We start from the raw sequence: 7,369 nt of genomic DNA, 5'->3' as shown, positions 1-7,369 counted from the left end.
CGAGGGGTGGCTAAGAGGAAAGGTGCTAAGAGGAGTGGGTGGCACCTCATATTACTCAACAAAAGAGGGACCTGGCTGGCTGCAGCCAGCCTGGAGGATAGAGTCAGTTGCCCTTGAGTGGGGATGGTAGAGGGCGGAGCCAGGCTCCACAGCCGCAGCCCTGCTGGGAGGGGTGTGTTAGGACTGCCTTCTCCACGGGTGGGGTGGGGTGGGGTGGGGGGGTGGGAGGGGTGTGTTACAACTGCCTTCTCCACGGAGGGGTGGGGGGGTGGGGGGGGTGGGAGGGGTGTGTTACAACTGCCTTCTCCACGGAGGGAGGGTGTGGGGGTTTTGTGGGGGTGTGTGTTACAAACTGCCTTCTCCACGGGGGTGGGGGGGTGGGGGGGTGTTACAACTGCCTTCTCCACGGGGGGTGCTGAGACCTGTCTGCAGGCACAGACTCCCCCGAGTGGTAGACTGTGGAGGGGACCTCCGTGGTGGTTCGGGGACGGAGTGTCCTGGGTTCCTTCTAACAGGCAGAGGGAGCTGGGGTCCCCCCTTCTTCCCATCTGCCTTGGAACTGGAGTCTCCTTTGCACAGGAGGTCTGAAGCCTCCTCCATCGGCTTGGTAAGGAGCGACCTCTTCAAGCACAGAACAAAGTGGCTGTGTTGGCTGGCACTTGGGAGCCCCTCGCCTGGCCCAGTGTGCCCCTGAAGCCGGGGCAGCAGATGGCTTCCCTGGCTGCTCCACAGTAAACCCCAGGGGAGCCCCTTGCTCCATCCCCACCCCACCCCCATCTTCCCACTAACCCTTTAGGAAGCAGTGAGCTGAAAGAGAAAACATCTGGGGCTCCCCAGGGCCTACAGCGCTGGTGTTCTGTCTGGCGTCTTTGAGAGAGTCCTGAGCTTGGCCCCCTACCATCCAGGGTATTGGGGGCGGGGAGCCCTATGGACCTACCCTGCCTGAATCTATGTTCTCTTTAGAGAGGGTGCTAGCCGGCTCCCTACCCACAGAGCCAGCTACACCCCAGACTCTCAGGCTCGCATTCTCTCAGGCTCTGGGAGACTGCCAAGGATGGCAGTCTGTAGGATGGCATAGGACCCGTGTGGACTTCAGTGACCTGAAGGTCAGCGCCACGGTTCCCCTCCAGGTGCCCAGCCCACTCCCGTCGGAGGACACTGGGGTCAGGTCACTGGGCACTTGTTTGGGCTTCGGGGTGTGGCTGCACATTGTCAGAAAAGAGCCCACACTGATTTACATATGAGGCTGCATTAGCATTTCACAGCCGGGCTCTCGGCTTGACATTCCCTCCCAGGCCAGCTCAGACAGCCTGCTCTTTCAGAATGGGAAAGTCACAGACTAACTATCAAAGCTGGGACCCATCAGCACAGGAATTGCCTGAGGTCACCCAGACAGCCTGACCTCAACTTTGACCTTGGGAGCCCATACGGGCCCTTTCAGAACTCAGGTGGCCTCCCTCTTGGGAGTGCACGTGTTGGGGAGTCAGAAAGAATCCAGAGTCCTCTGAGCTGCATGTGGTTCCCTGGGCAAGCAGAAGCTGGGTGGAGACAGCAGAGGGAACCTGTCTCCCGAGCCAGGGACCGGGGATGGAACGGAAGGAAGCCTGTCACCCAGGTGTGGGCTCTGCTTTAGGTAACACGGTGGCCATCAGTGTGGGGGTTGAGTTGGTGTCTTCCCAGAACTGGAGTGGACCAGCCACCGTCCCCCAGGGCAGACTTTGGCCCACAGGAGCACTGAAGGGAGCCTAGGAATCGGGAGAGCTGTCCTCCTGGGACCTCTCTCCAGCGCCTTCTCCACTGCCCTGCACTGACTCGTTCGTTTCTGCTGTCACAACGATCTTACCATGGCAGTCAGTGATGTTCTACTCTCCCAGCCCCCCACCTCCACACCCTGTGACACCCTCCCCCGAGGACCCTGCCCGAGGCTCCCACTTATACCAGGCCTGGCCTGAGGTTTAATGCTTTCCAAGGAGGACAGCTTCTCTGGCCAGAGGTTGCAGGTCCCTCCCGGGAAGACTTTCTCCTCCTGTCCTTGGTCTGCAAATTCAAGTCATCCTGTGGGTCTCTTGAGTCTGTTCAAGAAAACTTTAGGGTCTGAACTACCAGCTATGAGCAAGAGAGAGACATATGAATTGAACTAACTCCAAACTGCAGAGGAACAAGAATCCCAGGCCATGTGTGATCTTTACAGATCACTGGTGGGGGCTGTTCCTCTCCTCCTAGCCTTCAGGAGTCAATCAACAAACAGTAACCTGGAGCCATGTATTCACAGCTACACCAAACCTGTGCAACTAGGTGGGAGGGTAACCACTGCTCTGAAAGGCCTGGTACCCTAAGGTGCCTCCAACAACCAAGGCCAGGTACCTACTGATTATCCAATTATGGGTCATAGCTTGGGAAGAGGGAAGAACCCTTAAGCTAGGTCTTTCTTGCTGAGGTTAAGCAACAGCATACTCTGGCTTTCTTTGCCCTCAACTAGAATCTTAGCTCCTTTAAAGGGTCCACCCAGAAAAGTCGGGGGCTGCCCACTCCTCATTCCAGGCCTCCTAGGTTGGCCCAGACATCATGAACCCTCCTAGGACACACCTTGGTTGAGACTGAAAGTTCACAGGGTATGCTATTGAATACCTATAGCTCCAGCACCTAAGAGATAGAAGCAGGTGGGTCTGGGGTTCAAGGCCATCCTCCACTAGATAACAAGCAAGTTTGAGGTCAGTCTGAGCTATATGAAAGCCTGTCTCAAACAAACAAACAAACAAACAAACAAGGATGGTGGTGAGGTGTAGTGATACACAGCTTAAATGCCAGCACTCAAAAGGCAAGGCCAGCAGATCGCTGAGTTCAAGGCCAGCTTGGTCTACTCGGGCCAGCCAGGGCCACATATATAGACAAGGGCTGCAGAGGAGGCTCAAGTTCAAGAGCGCTCACTGCTCACGCAGAGGACCTGGGTTCAGTTCCTTATTCCTGGTGACTCAAAACTACCTGTAACTCCAGTTCCAGGGTTTCCTAAACCCTCCGACCTCTGAGGGCACCTGCATACCCATAAACTGATAAAAATACACATACATGGGGCTGGAGAGATGGGTCAGTGGTCATTGACCACGCTCCTGAATGACCCTGGTTCAATTCCCAGCACCCACATGGCAGCTCACAACCGACTCTAAAGCAAGTTCCAGGAGATCTGACTCCCTCAAATAGACATACACACAGATCAAACACCAATGCATGTGAAATAAAAATAAAATTAAAAAAAATACATATACACATAAAAATAAAAATCTTAGAAGAAAAAAAATTGGAAGAAACTGTCAGTTAAAGCTGCAGCTGTGACCACTACGGCCAAAATAACCACATGCAGTGCCGAGAATGAGCCTGGTGGGGGGGCAGGCTGTGGGGGCACAGCACAGGGCTCCCCACTTCACTTCTGCGTCGCTCAGGACACAACTGAGAACCTTGCTCAGATCTACCACAGCCTCTGTGACAGCTGGTGGTCCAGAAAAGAGATTTAAAATTAAAAAAAAAAAAAATGGTCGAGGATATACAAGGCAGCGAAGCTGGAAGGGTCAGCCCAATCTCTGGGCTGCAGAGTTCCGAGTCGGGGTATGCCAGCCGAGACGACTCTGAGAGATGCTGGGAGAACCTGGAAGCCAGGTCCACTTTTTTGTGTAAAATGGGCACCTCAGTTTGAGATCTGACATAGTGCCCCGCAAACGTGGGACTCTCAACCTGCTGGTCTTGTCCATTCTCACGGATTTGGATGCCACCAGCTGGGCTAGGCCCAGGGAAAGCTCAGGCAGTAGTGACTTTTCAGTCAAGGAGTAAGATCAGTGTCTAAGGGAAAGCAGAAGGGATGGGAATCCCTGGGGTGTTGGTGGGGAGGGCCAGCCAGAGCCTGGCAGCTTAGGCAGCAGCCTGGCAGGATGGAGGGCAAAGCTTCCTGGACCCGGATCATGTTTCTGCTGCAGTTTCAAACACTGCTCCCTGAGATCAGACCAGGTGGAAATGCTCAGGGGCTAAGCTCCTCCTAAAAGCCCTGCTTAAAAAGCATCTTAGGGGGAGGGCTGGGCATACAGCTTAGTGCCAGTATAATTGACAGCCTAGCATGTACAAGGCCATGGGTTCTGTGCCAAAACAGACTCCCCTACCATGCCCTGCCCCTCCCCCACAAAGAAATAAAACACCAGGATGCAGATGTAGCCCAGCTGGTTGAGTGCTTGCTTACCTAGCATGCAACAGTCTATGGGTTTCAAGGCAGCATCACATTAGGCATGGTGGCAAACTGTCACCTCAGCACCTGAGAGGTAGACACAGGGAGATGAAAAGTTCAAACTCACCCTCAACTAGACAGTGAATAAGAGGCCGGACTGGGCTGGGGTATATGGGATCCGATCTCAAATAAATGGTTTTTGTTTGTTTGTTTGTTTTTGAGACAGGGTTTCTCTGTGTAGCCCTCGCTGTCCTGGAACTCACTCTGTAGACCTCAAACTCGGGGATTGTCCTGCCTCTGCCTCCTGAGTGCTGGGATTAAAGGTGTACCCCACCACCGCCAGATGATAAATAAAAAATTTAAAAGCCAGGTGTAGTTGAGCAAGACTTTAGTTTCAGTGCTGGGGATGGAAGGTGAGACAGGCGGATCTTTGTAAGTTCAAGGCCAGCCTGGTCTAAATAGGAGTTCCAGACCAGGAAAAAAAAAAAACAAACAACAACCCTCGGTAACTTGTGGATCTGAACATTGTGCTGAAATGGCTATACTGGCCAGTGAGACGCTGGCCTTGGCAGTTGGTGGGGAGGGCACAGTAAATACCAGGACGTGAGATGGAAGACGGAGGAAGATCTGAGTAGCAGGACCCGCAGTGGGCTCTGGACCACTGGGGGCCACTCTCCTATGCCCAGGGCAGACACAGGGAGCCTGCATGGACAGTCCCTCCCTGAGGGGTGGCAGTCCTGCCAGGCTCGGACTTTGTATGACGCAGCTGAGGATTGGAGCTTCAGCAAACCTGGAACAGAAACCACATTTCCATTCACGCAGCCCCAACTTCCTCTCCCAGGGCTGCCCGCTCAAGAGACACCTTGTATCTCCGCAGTGGCCAAAATGCCTTCCAAGGCTCTTGAAAAGGAGGGTGCTGTGCTGTGTCTGGTGCCGTAGGGCTGGGGAGTAAGGGGCCCAGCAGCCCATCCCCGGTCTTTGCCCTCTGCACAGCCTGTGGTGTCAGGCTGACCCGCAGCCTCAGGGACACTCCCACCACCACAGGGGAAAGTGGGCCTCCCAGCCAAGCAGTGACCACTTCCTCCTGGGACCACCTGTGAGGGCTCTAAAACAAAAGGAAGGCTAGGCCTTCCTCTGCAGACAGGGATGAGGGCCTGGTGGGCAGGGCCACTGTTTCCGTGAGCCAAGGTCACTACAACCATCCAGGGTATGAGCTGTATAGTCCTTCTCAGGCCCCTGGGTGCAGCCCGGCTCTCCAAGGCACCACAAAAGGAAATGTTTGTGTCCCTGGCTAGCAGCCGCTGGACGGCGGGCTGACTACTCCCTCTCTCCCTCCCTCTAGGCCAAGGAGGCTGGACCGAGGAGGAGTCACCCAGATGCCTGGATAGGAAGGTCAGCCCAGCCTCAGGAAGGCAGAACAGAAGCCTGTGTGGTGATCCTCCAGTTGCTTCTGTAGAGCCAACTCTCAGAAAACCTCCCCCACAGCTCACATTCATCGCAAAATTGCTTGGGAATAAGCTTCCTGGTCCAAGGGCCAGGGACCCCCAAGCAACCACCCCAGGTCAGAACTCTTGAGTTGCCAAAGCAGTTATCTGAAGGGTGACAGGAAGACTGTTCCCTAAGGCAACCCCCCATCCAGCCACAGTGCAGCCTCCAGAGCCCAGAGGGATGGTTTATTTCTCAGTTGTCAATGATGCACCCTACTCCTAGTTACAGCTTAGGGAACTATTTCATAAGCTGCCTTCTGGTGGGTGAGGAGGCCGGTCTCCCTCAGGCTGCCTTCCTTCCGGGAGTTTTCCATTAAATTATTTCTCTCTCTCTCTCTCTCTCTCTCTCTCTCTCTCTCTCTCTCTCTCTCTCTCTCTCTCTCTCTCTCTCGACCACAGAACCCTCAGGAAGTCTGCAGGCACAAGGCAGCATTCACTTTTCTGTAAACAGTCTCACTGCCGGGACCCTTTCTTCCTTACATGTGGACGTTAATAGCAGCCAGCATGGCACCTTCTAGGTCTCTGTGGTTTACTTCTAGGGGCCAGAGAAACTCCTGCCAGGGGTTTCCTGGGCATGGACCCCAGCCCCAGGCAGCCGCTGTGGAAGCTGGAGAGGCCTACAGAGCTGCAGGGAGCCCACAGAGAGTAACATAACCCAGGCTTTTAAGGAAAGCATGAAACCTAATTTTGTGACTTGAGGCAGGGAGAGGGGAATGAGTCCTAACCTACTTCTCACTGGCCTTTTAATAAATAAATAAATAAATAAATAAATAAATAAATAAATAAATAAATAAAATAAATGAAAATACTATTTAGTCTTTTATGTTTATTTTATTTACTTATGTGGCCTTATTTTGTACTCTTGGCTGTCCTGAAACTTGCTATGTTTGGGGTCAGACCAGGCTGACCTGAAACTCACAGAGATCCACCTGCCTCTGCCTTCCAAGCGCTGCCATTAAAGGTGTGTGTCACCATAACCGACTTTCCCACTGGACTTTTAAGTCAGGCTTCATGCTTGGCTTTCTGGGGCTCCAGCCTGTGCCCGATTGGTGCCTGAGTGACATGGGGGTCAAGGGCAGCTGGAAGGATGCCAGACTGGCAGTACTCAGCTCCCAGAGCTGCCCAGATGTACTGAGACGACCGCTCAGTAGGCCACGCCCACCTGAGGGCCAGCTGTGGTGGTAACTTCCTCACACTATCACCTCCCAACGGGTGCCCTAGGAGTACAGTCAACTTCTCTACCCCACAACATAAGCTGTGGAGCATGGCCAGACGTGGGGCAACCGTGAGAAACCAGGAGTTCAGTCTGTGTTGCACCAAGTCACTCTCTTTATGGGAAAGGGACACGCCCAACGTTCATGCTCCACCCATCCATTGTTTGTTTTCTCAATATACAGCCTCGGCTGGAAACTAGACATCTGCTTGTCTCTGCCTCTGGGGTGCTGGGTTTGTTTTTTATCTTTTGGTTTTGTTGAGACAGAGTTTCTCAGTATAGCCCTGGTTGTCCTACAACTCACTCTGTAGCCCAGGCTGGCCTCAAGAGATCCACCTGCCTCTGCCTCCCAAACGCAGGGATTAAAGGGGTGCGTCCAGCCCACCCCTCCATGTTTTCATTCAGGATGTCAAAGGTCAGTACAGAAACGGAGACAGGCCCTTGGAGGGAAGGTTCTGATGG

The 7,369-nt window shown here is 53.8% G+C and overlaps 1 long non-coding RNA gene across 1 annotated transcript; it reads left to right on the top strand.

Moving 5' to 3' along the window:
- Nucleotides 1-398: 398 nt before the first annotated feature.
- LOC143268344 (uncharacterized) lies at nt 399-6,427 on the top strand. Its single transcript, XR_013044198.1, has 3 exons — nt 399-607; nt 5,550-5,768; nt 6,234-6,427. It is a non-coding gene; the product is annotated as an uncharacterized LOC143268344 (long non-coding RNA).
- The last annotated feature ends 942 nt before the right edge of the window (nt 6,428-7,369 follow it).

The sequence above is a fragment of the Peromyscus maniculatus genome, chromosome 13, assembly GCF_049852395.1.
Source record: "Peromyscus maniculatus bairdii isolate BWxNUB_F1_BW_parent chromosome 13, HU_Pman_BW_mat_3.1, whole genome shotgun sequence".
NCBI lineage: Eukaryota > Metazoa > Chordata > Mammalia > Rodentia > Cricetidae > Peromyscus > Peromyscus maniculatus.
The sequence above is the reverse complement of the archived record's forward strand: the minus strand, read 5'-3'. Positions and strand labels throughout refer to the sequence as shown.